Here is a 20,273-nt window from a genome sequence, read left to right as displayed (position 1 = left end):
CTCCATTTTCTCAGCAGTGAGTCTAGAAAGGTTAATGGATTGAGCAGAGAGATTCAGAATTAGTTCATAGAACTGGGTAAGCTAGAAATGGGACCAATGACAATACATTAAGAACTCAATACTTTAGTCCACTTTAATTCATTTTTCCTTCATATTAACAGCAGTGAGAGGCTTCAGGTCAAGATGGCGGCATAGGTAAATGCAGCATTCACATTGTCCCACAAGGACATCAAAATTATGACTAGCCTACAGAACAACCATTTTTCAGAACCTCCTGAAATCTAGCTGAACAGAAGTCCTGCAACTAAGGATATAAAGAAGAAAATACTTGGAGACTGGTAGGAAGGGTACAGATAAAGAACAGGCTGGTTCCACACCCACATGTGGTGAATAAATGCCCAGAGGCATATCTGGGCTGCAGAGATCCCCCCTGAGGTGTGAGGGGTCCCAGCTCCATCCTAGGCCCCCCTCCAGCCCAGGTTTCCAATGCAAGGTAGATAAGTTCCCATAACTTCTGGCTGTGAAAAGCAGCAGGGATTGTGGCTAAGATAGAGGGCTTCTGGATTCCCAGGTATTGCTTTTAAAGGGCTTGCACACAAACTAACTAGGACTTACTGACTCTGAACTCCAGCAGTGGGGCAACAGCTCAAAAGGCACCAAGGAATATAGGGAGGAACCAAATTTTCTGCCATCAGGGGAAGAGTTGGAAGGGCAGCTTTCTCCCAGACAGAAATGCTGACAGAGGCCATTCTTTTTTGAGCTCTTCCCCCACAGATCCAGCTGGCAGGAACCATATTCGATTCTCTATCAAACTGGCTAACACTGTTCACCCCACCCCTGGTTATTCCCTCAGACCCTGCCCCACACAGCATTGGGGCCCACCCAAGCCCCGCTGCCAGTGGTTTTCCCATATAAATAGCCTGCCTTGAAGCCACGCACAAGTAGCAACCATCTACAGATTGCTTTGTAGTTCATAATGATGGTCCTGGATAGAGGACAGGTGGCTGCTGATCATGGCCTACAACTCCCAGGAGGCCCCAGACAGGGCACCTCAATAAGCACCAACCAACCTCCTCCAAAAGTGACACAAGGGGTGGAATCAGTGAACACCAGAGCCCCACTGAAGTAATTCCTGCTCCATGAGTTTGGTCTCTGTAAAGATAATCTTCCATGGTGTTTGCAGCTAGCCCTCAAAGCTGATCAGCCTGTGATTAAATTTCTCCCATTGAGGTGCCAACAGCAAGCGAGGTTTAGCTATAACAGGAGGATATACATAACCCATATTGGGGGACTTTCTGAGAGGGCCCAAGTTGGGTGATCAGGGAGGCTGAGCAACTAGACCCTTTAAGACACCTACTACATAGAGCCACTCTACCAAGCCCCAGGTACATAGCAGTTCTACCTAATTCAAAGAACAAACACAGGGAGGCAGCCAAAAAGAGGAGAAAAAGAAACATGGCCCAAATGAAAGAATGGAACAAAACTTCACAGAAAGAACTAAACAAAATGGAGACAAGCAATTTCAGTTTTTGTCACTAGGCTTAGATACATGGTGCAAAGTTCCCTCTACCACTTTCTATTAGTGCATTCAAAGCCAAGAAGGATCTGGAAGGATCATTCTCTAGAGGCATCCCTTTACATCAGGTCTCGTTCTGCTCTGGAATGGATATGTTAATTTTATAAATGCTAAATAGTATGAAAGTAATAGAAATGCTTGTGCTAAGAATACTCTGTCTCTAGGAGTGAAGGGTGCTTAGCACATCAAGAAGTACCTGTAGTAATTAATTATATGCTTGGGTGGCATAGGCCAAGAGCTGGGCCCAAATAGTAAAAACAAACAAAAAAAATAATACAATAATTACAACAACAAAAAAGGCACTTAAGAAATGTGGAAGGCAAAGTATTCTTTTGCTTTTAAGTAAAGGAATCACAATTTGAATTAGAATAGCACTGCTGACCTCTCTCTAAACCTTCTAACTTACTACTCCACAATAGAGAAAGAGTGACTTTTCTCAATTTTTGGTGTAATTTATGATCAGTATTCTCATTTACCTGCTAAAATAGGATGAATTTGTTATCATAGGCAGTTAGGAGCTAACAAAAGAGAAGGGAGCTAGATTGGCTGGACCTAATTGAGTCTGGAAGTTACAGTTAATCAGGCTTGGAAGTTACAACTTCAGACACCCCAGGGAATAGCCAAATCCCACCCAAGAGGATTAACATCTTTATTTCACTCCCTTGTAGAGAGAAAGGACTGGGTATCCAATCTCCCCAAGGCACAATAGGTCCAAGGTCCTGGACTATGGGAGGGGGAAAGAACAAACAAAAAAGGGGGAATTTCTTTGATAGGCAAATGTGCAGCAGGAGTCAAGATGATAACCACAGAGGGGATATGTCTAGTTGGGAAAAGGATTGGACGAGGACATAAAACCCCAGAAGATCTAGGAAAGAGATTGGATGGGGGAGTACTTAACACAATTACTAGAAGGATCAAGAGATTGGTTAGTTTGAAAGAAGGTTTGCCCCTTTTCAAGCCTGAGATAATATAATTAACGCTTAACAAAGGCCTGGCTGGGTAGAATGTGCTCACCCATTTGTTTGCATGTTCTTTCTCTGTTGCAGCCATGTGAGCCCAGCAGCTATGTAGGCCCAAACTTGGGTGGGCTCCAAGCATGGGACTGGGTGCGGCAGCACATTGTAGGAAGAAGTGCAGCCGGGAATGGAGACTGAGCTGGACTAAGCTTTGGCATGGACTAAATTGGATGCCCTGCCAGTGCCAGATAATGGACCCGGTCCTTCTTCTGTGCTTGGTAAAAACTAGACTGCACTTCTTCCAGAGCGGGATGAAGCTGAGCCACCTGGTTGTGGATGAGACACTGGGCAACTGGGGACAGTCATTTGTGTTTGCTCCAGCTCCAATAAATCTTCCCACTACATCTCATTCTTCCGTGTGTGGGTCCCTGAAATGCTTCTCTTGTGACACCATGGAAGAACTCTATTTCCACCAGTAACAGATTCATTTGTAAAACTCAAGGTCATTTGCCTGTATAACCAATCTATATCTTACAACCTAGGAAGATCAACAATGGAAATGACATTTTAGTTTCCATCTACCTGGGTTTTGTCTGTTTTTCAATAGGTTCAGAATTCAGTAGTTATGAGGAGGATATAATGTTACTTATCCTCTGAAAGCCATAACAGCGGATATAACTAGAAAAGTGGATAAGGCAATCTGGAATGGATAGAAGAAGCATAGAATGAAAATGTGCATTTACCTCTCAATAATCACAAATTTATAGTCCATAGACAGAACGCCCTAAGCAGAATGTTCAGAGTAATAAAAGAGAAGACTTGGATGATTTTAACTCTTAAATGTCATTAGGAATTGGTTCAATAAGGGGAAAGTAGAAGCAGTGCTTAAATATTAGGTGGAAAAGCAGAATATTATTTTGTCCCTGAATTGAGAGAATGGAATGGTGTCAGGGAAAGAAAGAATACTGTGTGTTAATTCTCCTGAGAGGTCAAGTAAAATGACTGAAAAATGTCTTCTGTGGCTAGAAATGTAAACTTTATTAGTACACTAGTGGCCCAGTGCACAAAATTCGTGCATGGAGGCGGGGGTTCCCTCAGCCCAACTTGCACCTTCTCCAATCAGGGACCCCTGGGGGTGTCCGACTGCCAAACATCCCTCTCGCAATCTGGTACCGCTGGCTCCTAACCGCTCACCAGCCTGCCTGCCTGATTGCCCCTAAATGCCCTCCCCTGCCGGCCTGATCTCGCCCCCAACAGTCCTCCCCTGCTGGCCTGATCTCTCCCCTAACTGCTCTCCCCTGCTGGCCTGATCGCCCCTAACTGCCTCTGCCTGCCTGATTACCCCTAACTGCCCTCCCCTGCCAACCTGATCTCACCCCCAACAGCCCTCCCTTGCAGGCCTGATCTTGCCCTCAACTGCCCTCCCCTGCTGGCCAATTTTGTTCTGATTGGTTGGTTTCTATACCAGTCAGTGTCAAAAGCTCAGCCTCCTAGGCAACCATTGGCTCCTCACAGTTCACCCAGATTTGGTTCTGATTGGTTGGTTTCTATGCCAATCAGCATCTAAAGCTCTGCCTCCTAGGCAGCCATTGGCTCCTCACAGTTCACCCAGATTTGCTTCTGATTGGTCTGTTTCTATGCCAGTCAGTGTCTCCAGACCTATCTCTGGGCCTGATCAGAGAGGCAAGGATGATCAGTAGCCCCCTGGAGGCCCAGAGAGAAACAGAGGTGTGGCTGCTGGCGAAGCGAGGAGAAAAAGAGAGAGGCAAGTGCTGATCAACAGCTGCCACGGAGGCTGCAGATCAGATCCTGCCTCTCTCTTGGGGCCTCTCTCCTGGCCTGATTCGCAGCCCCTTGGCAGTCAGTGCTGGGTTGCTGTGCCTGCACTGGTGGCAGCCGTGGCAACCCAGCACTGACAGCAGGACTTACTTCTGGTGTTTGGTCTAGACTTCGGTTGGTCGTTATGGACCCTGGGTTTTTATATATTAGGATAAGTGAGTGCTCATTCAAGGAATATTGTTGTTAGTCACTGGATGACATTTGTTTGAGAAGTTAGTGGAGATGAGGAAGTGGAGATAGCCAAAATAGAAAACTCTATTTTTAATTTATTTTTTATTTTGTTTTTTAATTACAGTTATAGAAAACTCTCTTTAAAAGTGTGACTAAAAATAAGTGTGGCTATAATAGGAAGAAGCAGCCAGACATTAAAATCAGTGGGATGAGTTAACTAGTGATTGCATTTGTTTTCTTAATGGAGCGCCATGAACACATTTATAAATGATGAAAAGGATTCAATACAAAGAAAATACTTGTATATACAAGGTAAAAATGATAATTTAAGCAGTAAGCACAACTTTGTCCTTAATCTTCTCAGTATTTTTAAGAAAGGCTTACCAATATTTCACAACAATAAAGGGAGTATTTACTAGATGTCTCCAATTTTTCAGTCTCCTTAAAATAAATATTTCTAAAACTTTAAATATTGGAAAATATTTTAGAAACTTGAGATAAATATATGGATTTTCTCTCTGAGTCTGGTAAAATTGTGCACTGTTGATATTTACAGCATGGACTTTAGATGCAGGCAGACCTGGATTTGATTTCTTATAGTACTTAGTAGCAGCATGACCTTGAGGTCTTTACTTGTCTATGTCTGATACCATTGATATTGAACACTTCAGTATAAAGATATTTAGGTATTTTTTACTCAAGTCCTTTGTTCAATTTTATGTTGTTGTTGTTTCTTTCTTTTTATCTACTTGATTTAAAAAAAATTCTGTATCTGTAATACTAACAATAAAAAGTTTTTAAAAAATATTGTGTAAACAGTTTTTCTATCATATATAAAAGGTAGTATTGACTTGTATTCATTTTATTTGTTTAATATAGTAAATTAAAACATTTTACAGATATGTCTGCATTGCTCATTATATTTCTTTCATAATTTTATAAATTATGAAAATTTCCTCATTCCAGTGATTATTTTTTATATTCTTGAAATAATTTAACACTGAAATATATTCTGGTATTGATTGTTTTCATGACTAATTTGGCCAGTTATTGATGATCTGAAAACTAAGGTATTTATTTATCTTAAGAAAACATTACTATGCTCTGTACATTTTAAAAATGAAAAGGATAAGTATAAAATATATGTAAGAAGTAAAGAATGAGAATACAAAGAGTTGTGACACTCAAACTCTAGCTTAAGCAAAAGAGAAGTACTAGGCTCCAAGAAGTCCTCATGTGGCCCTTCAGATCCTATTTCAATATTTTACCTCCCCAACATATTTACTATCCAGAATTTTGCTTGTAAAATTTCCTTGTTGCTCTTGAGGGTTTTATTCCCTAAGTTAGAATCACTAAATATATGTACTTTTGCATGGTTCTGAATTTTGAAAATGAAATGTACTACATATATTTGTACTACATATTCTTTGCAATAATACATTCATGGTATATTAATGTTTATCCTTTTATATTATACATATATATGGTACTCAATTTAAAGTAATCTTCTAAGGGACAAGATAATGCAGTTTTATTTTTTTATTTGTATGTTTATTTTTAACCCACTATGTCAATCTCTACTTTTTAATTGCTGTGTTTATACCACTTGTGTTTAGTAATAATTGATAAGTTGTCTTAAGTCTGTCATTTTACGAACCATTTTTCTTTTTGTCTTCCTATGAATTATTTGAACATTTTTTTAATTCTATCTTGGCATATTTTAGTGTTTTTGAAGTTATTACTTTGCTTAGATTTATTAGCAGTTCTTCTAGGTACTACATGTACATATTTGACTTAGTACAACCTGCTGGTATCAATGTTTTACCACTTTGAGTAAAGTGTGAGAACCTTACTTTCACTCTTTAATATTATCTCATATAACAGATAATATAATTTTACTTTATCACATATTTCAAAACTTATATGGAACAGGATATCCATACCTATTTCTACATTTTCATTGTTATTTTTTTTCTACCTCATGCTTCAATCTTTCTTCTTTGATCACTTTCAATTTGAAGAAAACTTTTAGCCATTCTTTAAGAACTAGTTTTAATATTTATGTTGGGGAAAGATGGTACAAATTATTTTAGTTTATTTTATCTCTAAGTATTTTATCTGTTCTTCATTGCTAAAAGTTATTTTTGCCACTACCTAGTACACTCATGCTGCTTTATCAAAATACCACAGATTGGGTGGCTTAAAAATGACAAACATTTATTTTTCACAGTTTTAGGTGCTGAAAATTCAAGATCAGCATGCCTGCACTGGTTGGGTTCTGGTGAAGACCCTCCTCCAGGATGCAGACTGCCAGCTTCTTGCCTACTCTCCACTTGTTGGAAAGGGCATTAACCTCATTAATTTACCACAGTTTCCACCTTCTCACATTGACACACTGGGCTTCAGTATTGCAACAAACAAGTTTTTGGAGTACATTCATGTTCAAACCATAGCAGGCAGATATAGAAATTGTGATTGAGAATTCTTTACTCTTAGCACTTGAAAAATATGTCCTTTTCTTCTGTCTTTCACTGATTCAGGTAATAAATATGTTGTCGTCGATATTCATGTTTCTCTACTGGTAATGGGTCATTTCTCTCTGCCTGCTTTCAAATTTCTTTTTTGCATCTTAGTTTTTAGAAGTTTAATTATGTTGTATCATGGTGTGGATTTGTTTTTGTTTATCTTATTTTGGGTTACTCTTAGATTATTGAAACTATATGTTTATGTCTTTTGCCAAATTTGGGAAGCTTTCAGCCATTTTTAAAAAATACTTTTTTCTATATCACTATTTTTTTCCCCTCTCAAATGGGACTGGAATCATATGAAGGTTGCTGTTTTTTAATTGTCCCACAGATTCCAGAGGGTTTCTTCTTTTGTGTTTAAATTACTTCTTGTCTGTAGTTTAGTTTGAATAAATTTTATTGATCTTTCCTGAAGTTCATTGATTCTATCTTCTGTCCCAACCACCCAACTATGGGTTTTAAGATTTCCTTTACTATACTTTTCCATTTTGAAATTCTAAATAATTTTCAAATATTTTCAATAATTTCCAATAAACTTGTTCTATTTATATTTGGTTAACATTTATAAGTTCTATTTCTCTGCTAAGACTTTATTTTTTGTTTCAAGAGAATTTGTTATTGTTTATTGAAGTATTATTTATGATCACTACTCTAAAATTCTTGTCTGATAAATTGAATATCTAATTTCTCAGTTGATTATGTCTCCTCACTGAACTTGTGGTCATTCTGATTTTTGTTTTTCTATAATGGGTGACTTTTCATTTTATTCCACATAATTTGGGTAATATGCTAAGAGATTCCATTGCTTCTTGGCCATCTGCTGTCTGTTGGAATAGGGTGCTTCTGGCTGATGGTTGTCAGCTTGACTTTTAGTTGATCTCTCTTGGTGGAACTCCTGGTTTTTTCAGGATACCCATTCAGTCTGATGAAGGAAAGAGCCTGCCTTCACCGGCTTTTGTTGCTAGGTGGAGAGTCACGAGATACTGAGCCTCCTGCTTTTGGATAAGAGAATATGCTTAAATCTTGTGCCTACAGTCCTGGGGTCTCTAAGCAATGTGTCTTGTTTCCTCCCACTTTTCTGAATACTGCTTTGTCTTCCCCTTACATTGTCTCTTTGGTTTGCAGTGAGACTTGCTCGTTGGAGGGTGAGAAAGGTCAGGGAGAGATAAGTCTATGCTAACTTGTCCAGACTAGCTTTTTTATTAATCTCCTCAAAACTTGCACTTTACTTTTGCTTATGTATTTTATATCAAAGCAGTCATTTATGTAATTTTGAAAACAAAGAACATATTTTGGCATTTAATATTCTAGAACAGAAGAACAATTCTCTACATTTTATATATCTTGTAATTACAAAATTCATAATGATGTTCCAAATTATTTGGGTAACAAGTATGTCAGGGCAAGCTCCTCAGCCAGGGACTTAACCTTTCTGGGTGAAGGAAACTGAAAAAAAATGCAGGTACAAGCTGGCAAGTAGGACATGCTTTATTACAAAGAAAGCAGCCAGCCACAGGCTGGTCAGTGGCAACCTATACACAAGTTCAAACAAAAATGTTTTATGCCAAATTGTGACCTCAGTATTTGGGCTACAGAAAGGCATGCCTGTACAGTGTATAGATTGCTGCATCATTGCTTTTGCACCTGAGTATAGCAAATTGGCCTTGAACACACTGATCAGGATTCCCAAGCTCAGAGTGGCATTGAACACCCTGCGTACTCCAGACAGGGCCCCCACACAGTGGAGGCCACAGATGATCTAACAATAGGCAAAATAATCAATATTTCACACGTTGCTAATTTAAAAATTTAGTTCCTCATGTTCTACTATTTTATATAACTTGTCTTTGAGACATAAGCCCACTTAAATTATGCCCTAATATACTTATTTAAATTGCTTCATATCAAACTCTACTCCTGCTTTTATATTTGTACTAATTAATTTTATTGATAGCGTATTGTTTCTGTGTACCTCTACACTGGCTGGATATTTAACATTCTGAATTATAAGATTGTCCTCTATGTAACTTATAAATCAATTTGATGATCTATTTATGCCTGGATTTATAACCTAACAGATGTTTGTGTAGTTATATACCCAGATGAATACTGTATCCTGTGGCTTATAATGCTTCTAGGTGATCAATTATGATTGAGACTAACAGACTTTGAATTTAATAGATAATTTAGCAAAAGTATTAAAATAGCAATATGACAATTACATTTTTCACATTATATTAAAGATTCCAAAAAAAGGTTTATGTGTATGTATGCAAAACTAAAGTAAACTGCTCTGTATAATTTTTCATGATTATGACCTAAAGTTAGAGTTTAAATTACCAAGTACCTATTGTGTATGAACTGTAGACACTACCCTATGTAGGTTTTTATTAACAATAAACATATAAACAATAAACATAACAATTAACATCATAACAGCAAATACCTTCAACTATTGAGCCACAACATTTAAAAACATTAATGTTATATTATATTTAAAAATACAGGACAATTTATTATTTTTTATTTTTTTAAAAATGTATTTTATTGATTTTTACAGAGAGGAAGGGAGAGGGACAGAAAGTTAGAAACATCGATGAGAGAGAAACATCGATCAGCTGCCTCCTGCACACTCCCTACTGGGTATGTGCCCACAACCAAGGTACATGCCCTTGACTGGAATCGAACCTGGGACCCTTGAGTCCGCAGGCCGACGCTCTATCCACTGAGCCAAACCAGTTAGGGCAGGACAATTTAAATGTATGCTAATTTTATGTGTGTGTTTTTATTTTTTTTAGCCATCAGCATGAAATTGTGTGAGGTAGAAATATAGATTATTAAAAATTATTTAGGGTTACAGAATAAATCAATTTGAAAACCACTGTTAGCACATTATATCCTAAAAATGATTAGTGAAGGAGGTATTGCTGTGGTTTGGTGCACTGATGAAAATATCCTAATGGTAACATTGAGTCCAAATGGGGAAAAAATAATATAATGGAGTAATTTATGGAATGAGATATATACAAGAAAGAAAAAAGGAACAAAATTTTAGAAATTAGAATAAACATGTTCTGAGGAAACACTGAGTAGAACCTATTGCTTGAATTGTGGTTAATTTATTGTTTATGACAGGTAGTGTAAGGAGTATTTCTGAACAATTATATACTCTGAAGGTCATGGAGAAACTGGAATGCCAGGTTGCTAATAAAGTAATGTTAAATTTTAAATGTTCTATTTTATAGTTAAATTTTATAATTAGGACTCAGAGAATAACTTATAGTCTATCAATAAAGACAAAAATACCTGATACAAATTTTGCTTTAAAATTCTAATCTGGCTCTGGACAGTTTGGCTCAGTGGATAGAGCATCGGCCTGTGGACTGAAGGGTCCCAAGTTCAATTCCAGTCAAGGGCACATGCCTAGGTTGCGGGCTTAGGTTCCTCCAGTTGGGGAAGTACAGAAGGCATTTGATCAATGATTCTGTCTCATCATTAATGTTTCTATCTCTCCCTCTCCCTTCCTCTCTCAAATCAATAAAAATATAATAAAAAATAAAATAAAATACTAATCTGTAACATCAGCAAGATGGTAATATAGGAAGCTCCAAACCCTACATTTTTCCATGGAGACATCAGTTCAACAATAATACACATTCCAATTATTTTTGTAAGGAAGGCAGAAACCTGTTAAGAGGCTTCTATATGTAAGGCAAGTTTAAAATCAAAGCTGGTAGGAAAATTCATGGAACCTTTTTATAATAGTCTCTCACCATAGGCCCTCCCCATGATCAGGAAGAAAAATTCTCCTCCCTACATAACCCTGGGATGAGTGAAAGAAAACTGGACCACACATCAAATGTTCTGACTTTTAGAGGGGCTGCCGGGTTTTTGTCTATCCCGACATGGGCAAGTATACCCTGGATACCTGGGAGCCACTGAGGACCAAAAAGAGCTGGGTAGAGTGCTGCTGCCTCAGGGAACTCATGGTGGAGTAGACAGACACCAAAGGGAGTAGCGGATGAAAAGTGCCTGGGGAAAAAAAAAAAAAAAAGGATTGGCCAATCCCTCTCAGGATTACATGCACAAGTCAGAGAAGACTCACCACAGAAAGTGTTTAAGAGGCTCTCAGAATCTTTAGGCTAATTGGTGGAGGTCTTTCCTTGTACCTAGTACCTCACCATTTTTTAAAAACACCTATATCAGCCCTAACCGGTTTGGCTCAGTGGATAGACTGCCGGCCTGCGGACTGAAGGGTCCCAGGTTTGATTCCGGTCAAGGGCATGTACCTTGGTTGCGGACACATCCTCAGTAGTGGGTGTGCAGGAGGCAGCTGATCGATGCTTCTAACTATATATCCCTCTGCCTTCCTCTCTGTAAAAAAATCAATAAAAAATATTTAAAAAAAAACACCTATATCAAAATAAAGCTATAAGGAACATAAAGAAACAGGGAAATGTGGACAAATAGAAGGTACAATATAAATCTCCAGAAATCAACCCTAAAGAAACAAAGGTATATTAATTAATAAAAAATAATTCAAAAATATTATCATAGAGATGCTCAAGAAAACAAGCTCAGAAAAACAATGCATGAATAAAAAGAGAATTTCAGCAAAGTGATAGGATATATAAAAAAGAATCACTAATTTTATGGAACTAGTAAGGAAATTGCATCAGTAATCCAAAGTCTCCCAACAAATGAAAGCTCAAGCTCAGATGACATTACTGGTAAATTCCAAACCTTTAAAGAATTAACACCAATCCTTTTCAAAACTTCCAAAAATTGAACAGGGAATAGTTCCACATTCATTTTACAAAGGCAGACATATTCTGATATCAAAACCAGAAAAGATTCTACAATAAAAGAAGACCACAGACCAATATCCCTGGTGAACATAGCTGCAAAATCATAAACAAAGTACTAGCAAACTGAATACAATAACACAATAAAATGATCATACATTATGATAAAGAGGGATTTATACCTGGGATGCAAGGGTGAGTCAACATCTCCAAATCAATCAATATGATACAGTACATTAATAGAACAAAGTATAACTAGCACAGGTTCTAATAGTTGTAGAATAAAAAACAAACACCTGGTAAAATTCGATACCCTTCTTTTTTGGATTTTTTTTCTCTCTTTATTGATTAAGGTATTACATATGTGCCCTTATCCCCCGCATTATCCCCAAAATTCCCACTCATTCCCTCACCCCCTGGTGTCTGTGTCCATTGGTTAGGCTTATATGCATGCATACAAGTCCTTTGGTTGATCTCTTCCCCTTACCCCCACTCTCCTCTGCCTTCCCTCTGAGGTTTGACAGTCTGATTGATGCTTCTCTGTCTCTGGATCTGTTTTTGTTAATCAAATTATGTTGATCATTATCTTCCCAAATGAGTGAGATCATGTGATATTTATCTTTCTCTGACTGGCTTATTTCGCTTAGCATAATGCTCTCCAGTTCCATCTATGCTGTTGCAAATGGTAAGAACTCCTTTTTTACTGCAGCATAGTATTCCATTGTGTAGATGTACCACAGTTTTTTTAATTCACTCGTCTTCTGACGGGCACTTAGGCTGTTTCCAAATCTTAGCTATGGTAAATTGTGGTGCTATGAACATAGGGATGCATATATCTTTTCTGATTGGTGTTTCTAGTTTCTTAGGATATATTTCTAGAAGTGGGATCACTGGGTCAAATGGCAGTTCCATTTTTAGTTTTTTGAGGAAACTCCATACTGTTCTCCACATTGACTGCACCAGTCTGCATTCTCAACAGCAGTGAAGGAGAGTTCCTATTTCTACGCATCCTCGCCAGCACTTGTTATTTGTAGATTTGTTGATGATAGTCTGACAGGTGTAAGATGGTACCACATTGTCTTTTTGATTTGCATCTCTTGGATGATTAGTCACTTTGAACAGGTTTTCATATGTCTTTTGTCCTTCCTTATGTCCTCTTTCAAAAAGTATGATATTTAGGTCCATTGCCCATTTTTTAATTGGGTTGTTTATCTTCCTTTTGCTCAATTGTATGAGTTCCCTGTAAATGTTAGTGATAAAACCCTTATCGGTGATAACATTGGCAAATACGTTCTCCCATGCAGTGGGCTTTCTTGTTGTTTTGTTCATGGTTTGTTTCTTTTGCTATACAGAAACTTTTTATTTTGATGTAGTCCCATTTGTTTATCTTCTCTTTAGTTTCCATTGCCCTAGGAGCTATATTGGTGAAGATATCACTTCGGTATGTCTGAGATTTTGCTGCCTGTGGGTTCCTCTAATATTTTTATGGTTTCCCATTTTATGTTTAAGTCCTTTATCCATTTTGAGTTTATTTTTGTGTATGGTGTAAGTTGGTGGTCTAGTTTCCTTTTTTTGCATGTATCTGTCCAATTTTCCCAATACCATTTATTGAAGAGACTGTTTTGACTCCATTGTATGTTCATGCCTCCTTTGTCAAATATTAATTGAGCATAGTGGCTTGGGTTGATTTCTGGTTTTTCTATTCTTTTCCATTGGTCTATATGTCTGTACCCTTCTATTTTGAAACACTCAACAAGCTAGAATGAATGAACTAATCTATCTATATATATACTTATATATATGGCTAATATGCTAAGTGTCCCTCACTCCATCTGACTGGTTGCTATGATGTGCACTGACCACCAGGGGGCAGATGCTAAACTCAGTAGCTGCTGAGCTTCAGTGACTTGGCAGCACGGGTTCTTGGGTGACACACCCGGAAACCACATAAGAGGGAGCCCAATTCCTCATGGGGCTGCACGATTCCACCTTTGGCTATGGGGTATGTTGTTGCTGAGGCACTATTTGGCCTCAAATCTGGTTTACTGCATATTTGTATTTCATTCTATACCCTGTATAACAGCAACTTTGCAGAGTGCCCTCTTGCACTCTGGGACCCCTCAAGCAATGTCGGAGAGCTGGTTTCAGTCTGATCCCTGCAGGCCAGGCCCAGGGACCCCACCTGCCAGAGGGACCCCGCTCACTCCACAGACGTCCTTCAAGCCGCAGCACTGTCCCAGGTGTGGCTAGCTGGGGCGGGACCATGGGAGGTTGGCTTCAGGGCATGTCCAGCCTGTCTCACCCAGTCCCGACCTGCCAGCCACCTTCTAATCAATTTCCTTTCATTGTGCACAAATCTGTGCACTGGGTCACTATTCTTAATATAATAAAGGCCATATATGACAAGCTTACAAAGCTGAACGTTTCTCTAATACCAGGAAAAAGGCAAGGATGCCCACTTTTGCCACTTTAATTAAGCATAGTATCAGAAGTTCCAGCCAGAGCCTATAGGCCAGGAAAAGTAGTAAAAGGCATTCAAATCAGAAAGGAAGAAGTAAAATGATCTCTGCTGGCAGATGCCATGAACTAGTATGTAGAAAAATCCAAAGAGCCCACAAAAAAAGAATAAGAATTAATAGACCTATTCAGAAAAGTTGCAGGATATAAAATAAAAATATTTGTAAACTGACAATGAGGGTTTTTGAAAAAAAAAAAAAAAACTAAGATAATCCCACTTACCACAGCATCAAAAAGAATAAAAAACTTAAGGACCATCTTCACCTTATAAACTAAAAACTACAAAACATTGCTGAAAGTAATTAAAGAACAGAAAAATGGAATGATATATCATGTTCATGAATGGAGCACTTAATATTGTTAAAATATCAATACTCCTCAAATCTATCTACAAATTCATTTCAATCTCTTCCAAGATTTCAATGGAATTTTACACAGAACTAGAAAAAATAATTCTGCAACTCATACAGAACTAAAAAGAACACCAAATATCCAATATTGTCTTGAAAAAAAAGAACAAAGCTAGAGGACTTAAATTTCTATTTTTATATTTATTTTTACATTATAGTTCACATATAATATTACATTAGTTTTGTGTGTACAACATAGTGATTACACATTTATATACCTTACAAAGTGATCAACCCAATAAGCCTAGTACCCATCTGACACCATACATAGTTCTGCACTTTACATACCTGTGACTATTTTTGTAATTGGCAATTTGTGCTTCTTCATTCCATTTCCTTGGTTTTCAAACCTATTGCAAAGCCACGGTAATAAAAATAGGATGATACTGGCAAAATGACAGACATATAAACCAAAATAAAGAGCACAGAAATAAACATATGCATACATGGTAAGGAGACTTTTGACAAGGTTCCCAAGAGTACGTAATTGGGAAAAGATAATCTCTTCAACAGATGGTTTTAGGAAAACTGGATATCCACATGCAATAGAATGAAATTGGGCCCTCATCAGACACCATGCACAATTATCAAGTCATAATAAATTAAAGACTTAAAATAAGATGTGAAATAGTAAATGTCTTAGAAGAAAACAGAGAAAAAGCTTCATGACATGGTACGGGTGATGGTTTCTTTGGTATGACATCAAAAGCACAGCTAACAAAAGAAAAAATGGACATATGAGAAGCTATCAAACAAAAAGTTTCTGTACATGTACAGCAAAGGAAAATTTAGTGGAATAAAAAGGCAATCTATGGAATGGAAGAAAATATTTATTTTTAAGACATATTTGTGATGAGGTTAGTATTCAAGATATAAGGAACTCAGACAACTCATTAGCAAATAAACAAATAACCCAATTTAAAAATGGTCCAAGGACTAGAATAAACATTTTCTAAAAAAGTCATACAGATGGCTAACAAGTAGGTATATAAAAAGATGCTCAACTTCACTACTCATCAGTGAATCAAAGCCTAAATAAGATACCACCTTATATCTATTAGGGTGGCCATTATCATATATATATATATATATATATATATATATATATATATATATATATATATATATATATATATATATTAGAGGTCCAATGCATGAAATTCATGCATGGGTAAGTCCCTAGGCCTGGCCGGCAATCAGGGCCAATCTGTGGGATGACCGGCAGGGTGAATAGGGGGCCCCCACTGGCATCCGGCTCGGCAGGCCTGGTGCCACCTGCTCACCAGCCCTGCCCCCCCGCTGCCACTGCTGGTCTGGGCCTGCAGGCTAGGGGCAGCCCCTGAGCCCCTGCATTTAGTGTCTGCCCCCTAGTGGTCAGTGTACATCATAGTGACTGGTTGTTCAGTCAATTTGCATATTAGATTTTTATTATGTAGGATATAAAATAACAGGTGTTAGTGAGGATGTTAAGAAATTGGAACTGTTGTATTCTGTTGGAATGTAAAATGCTATACCATACAATACAACACTTCCATCTTATTTTAAGTCTTCAATTTACTATGTAAAAGAGTTTTGGAGTTCCTCAAAACATTAAAAGTAGAACTACCATATGATTTAGCAATCTCACTTCTGAATAGTTATCCAAAAAACTTGATATCATTACCTTAAAGATATTTTTACACTCCCATGCACATTGCACCAATATTCACAATTGCTAAGAAGTGGAAACAATGCAAATGTACATTGACAGATGACTGGATTAAATAATGCACAATATAGATATAATGGGATTCTATTCAGGCTTAAAAATAGAAGGAAATTCTGTCATATGCTACAACATGGATGAATCTTGAGGACATTCTGCTAAGCAAAGTAAGCCAGTCTTAGAAGGACAAATACTTCATGATTCCACTTACATGAATTATCTAAAGTACTCAAATTCATTGAAGCAGAAAATAGAATGTTGGTTGCTAGTAGCTGGTGAGAGAAGAAATGGGAGTTGCTGTTCAGTGAGTATAAAGCATGTAAGAATGAAAAGTTCTAGAAATCTTCAATAAAATATTGTGCTTATAGTTAACAAAACTGCACTGTACACTTAAAATTGTATTAAAAAGTTAGGTATCATGTTATGTGCTTTTTATCACAATATTCATCTGAAATGTAGTGATGGGTTGATTGAACTAGGGAGTTGGGATAGTTAGTAGGATATTTGAGAAATATAGCAAGAAATTAAGAGGCTTGATTTTGGATGACAACAGATTTTTTTAAAAAAAATTTAGTACTTATAAAAATAAATAATTGCCATTCTACTTTAGATGCATGATAAATGTAGACAAAATTTTAAAAAGAAGTAGAATACCAATAACAAAGGATGTTTTCAGATGAAAATAGATTGAGACAAATGTGAAAATATGAAAGAAAAATTGCAGTATTTAATTCTGCTTTTGCCATTTACTGCATACTGCAATTTGATAGTTTTGTATCATATGACATATTATCTTATTTATTTATGTATTTATTTATGTATTTATGTATGTATGTATGTATGCATGCATGTATTTATTTATTTATTTATTTATTTATTTATTTATTTATAACCCTTCCCTGAGGATATTTCTTCCATTGCTTTCCAGAGAGAGTGGAAGGGGAGGATGGGAAAAGAGAGAGAAAGAGAGAGACAGACAGAGAGCGACAGATTGATGTGAGAGAGACACATCGACTGGCTACCTCCCACAAATGCCCTGAAAAGGGCAGGAAGCAAACCCGCAATCCAGCTACATGCCCTTGACCTAGAATTAAACCTGTGACCCTTTGGTGCAGGGGCAATGCTCTGACCATTGAGAAGCACTGGCAGGGATCATATGGCATTTTAAAGATAGGTAACATTTACTAAAAATAACTATGTCTTTTTAGATACGCATTTTAAGAAATTCTACTAAAAATATTTAGGCATTTTAAAAGTGTTCATTTATTTGATCTAATAACACATTTTTAAAACTATAATAATTATCTTTTTGCTCTATATTTAATCTTTTAGCTTTCTCTCCCTCCCTTGACCTAAAACACACATATAAATAAATAAATATAAGCAATAATACCAAAGTTATGGAAATAGTGGTTGTTTTTTTAAATCTGCCTAAAGAAAAAAACAAATTCCCCAAAGTCTGAACAAACATTTAAGCAAAGATATCTAAGATTTAATAAAGAAAATGGACACAAATTGTACTTCAACATAATTTTTCTTATGGAAGTGCTGACTAAAACAAGAAATTAACACTACACACCTATTAAAATGGCTATAACACTATTCACTGAGTGGCCTGATTATTATGATCTCTGAACGCATAATAATCTGGCCACTCAGTATATAGAAAGAGCTAAAAATTATGATTATTAAAGTTTACAGTTTGCATTGTAAACTGGCGCGGTGCATGAATTCGTGCATGGGTGAGGTCTGGCCAGCCTGGCCAGAGCGAGGGGACATGGCAGTTAGCCAGCTTTCCTGCTGGTCGAACTCCTGATTGAGGGGACAATTTGCATATTAACCTTTTTATTATATAGGATATACACTGAGTGGCCAGATTATTATGCATTCAAAGATCATAATAATCCGACCACTCAGTGTATATGCTAACTATTGGTGAGGGTATGGAGCAATAGAAACTCTCTTTTATTGCAGGTGAAGTTGCAAATTGATATAGTCATTTTGATAGACATTTTGGCAGGATATTTTCAAATTAAGCAAAGACATACCATGTGATTCAGCATCTATGCTCCTAAGTATTTATCCAACTGATCTGAAAACATATTACCACATAAAACTTTGTGTATTATAATTTATTTATACTCAACAAAACCACAAGGACCCAAAATGTTCTTCAATAGGTAAAAAGATTAAAAACAAAACTATAGTACAACATACAGTGGAATATTATTCAATGATTAAAAGAAATGAGTTATTTATTCACAGAACAACATTGATGAATCTAAAACACATCTTACTAAGTAAAAGAAGCCACACCTAAAAAGCTACATACAATTTACTTGTCATTCTGGAAAGGCAAAAATATATGAATAGAAAACAGAGCAGTTGTTGCCAGTCTTGGGAAAGAGTAGTATTTGACCAGGGGAAGAATTGAAAAAACTTCAGAGCCCTGGAACTAATCTGTATAGTATACAGTGGTGGATACATGGTGCTGTGCATTTGCCAAAACTCATTCAAATTACAATACAAACTATAAACTTTAATAATCATAATTTTTAGCTCTTTCTCCACCATTGAGGTGTGTGCGTTTGATTCTCCTTTGCCATGTCTTCCCACAAGACTTTTAGGATCAAGAGGTTCCTAGCCAAGAAGCAAAAGCAGAATCAGTCCATTCCTCAATGGATTTGGATGACAACTGGTAATAAAATCAGGTAGCACTCAAAGAGGAGACATTGGAGAAGAACCAAACTGGGTCTATGAGGAATCACACATGAGAGATGGCTCACATATTTATGCTGTATCCGGTTGCCCTTACCTTTAAATAAATGAAAAGATCACTACAGTCTGGACAGTTGGGCATTTTAATTGGGAAATTATTAGACTCATGATTTTTCTCTCTTGATTTTTTTTTTCTGCAGTAGTAGGTTGGTTCAGTAATAAATGTGTGAGACCTTTCAAAAAAATAATAATTTTTTTAAAAAGGGTAGAGAATCTCAGGATAAACTTCATAATGGCATGTATTTAACTGTATTACATTGTACACCATAGTCTCACTAGAGAGCTTCTGTAAAAGCTGTGCTGACTTGGATGTTTTTGGAAAAAGATGGTTGAGAAGAAACTACAAAACTAAAAAAACTAAAAAACTGCTGCCGGAAGCCAAATCCAGCATGACACAATTGCAAGAGTTTCATCGAAAGGTTGATGGAACTTGGGGACTCAACAAGTGCTGAGTCACATGTTATCACCTGTTGGGAATGGCTAAAGGCATTTCCCCAAACCTGAAAAGGATGATTGCTTGCTGCCAGACGGCTCAGGGCATCTTAATATACATGTTATTGCCTCCTGTTGGCCAAACACCTGAACAGCCGAAGGCTATTCCCCAATCTGACAATGGATTCTGTACGAAACCCTACCCTTTGAAGTATATATCTCCACCTTGCCTTAGGACAAATTGTGTTAATAAAAAGCAAGAAGTCCGGAGACAAGGAGAACTTGGTTTCTTCAGCCAAGCTCCTCTGCTCCCACCCCCCAAATGCTTTTCAAAATTATGTTTCATCTCTGGACTCTTATTTAATCTACACACAGCCACTTCTCCAGATTCCAGAACCCTTCTAGATGCTGGATCAAGACCACCGACGCTAAATGGCGGCCAATGTCCGGCAAACTGAACATAAATATTGTACTCTAGTTGGTAAATTTGTTGATGTTGACTTATTAGGATATAAATTACCAATTCTGAAATTGCTGTACATACATAATGCTATTGAAA

The sequence above is a fragment of the Plecotus auritus genome (assembly GCF_963455305.1).
Source record: "Plecotus auritus genome assembly, chromosome: 3".
NCBI lineage: Eukaryota > Metazoa > Chordata > Mammalia > Chiroptera > Vespertilionidae > Plecotus > Plecotus auritus.
Note: the sequence above shows the minus strand (reverse complement) of the source record.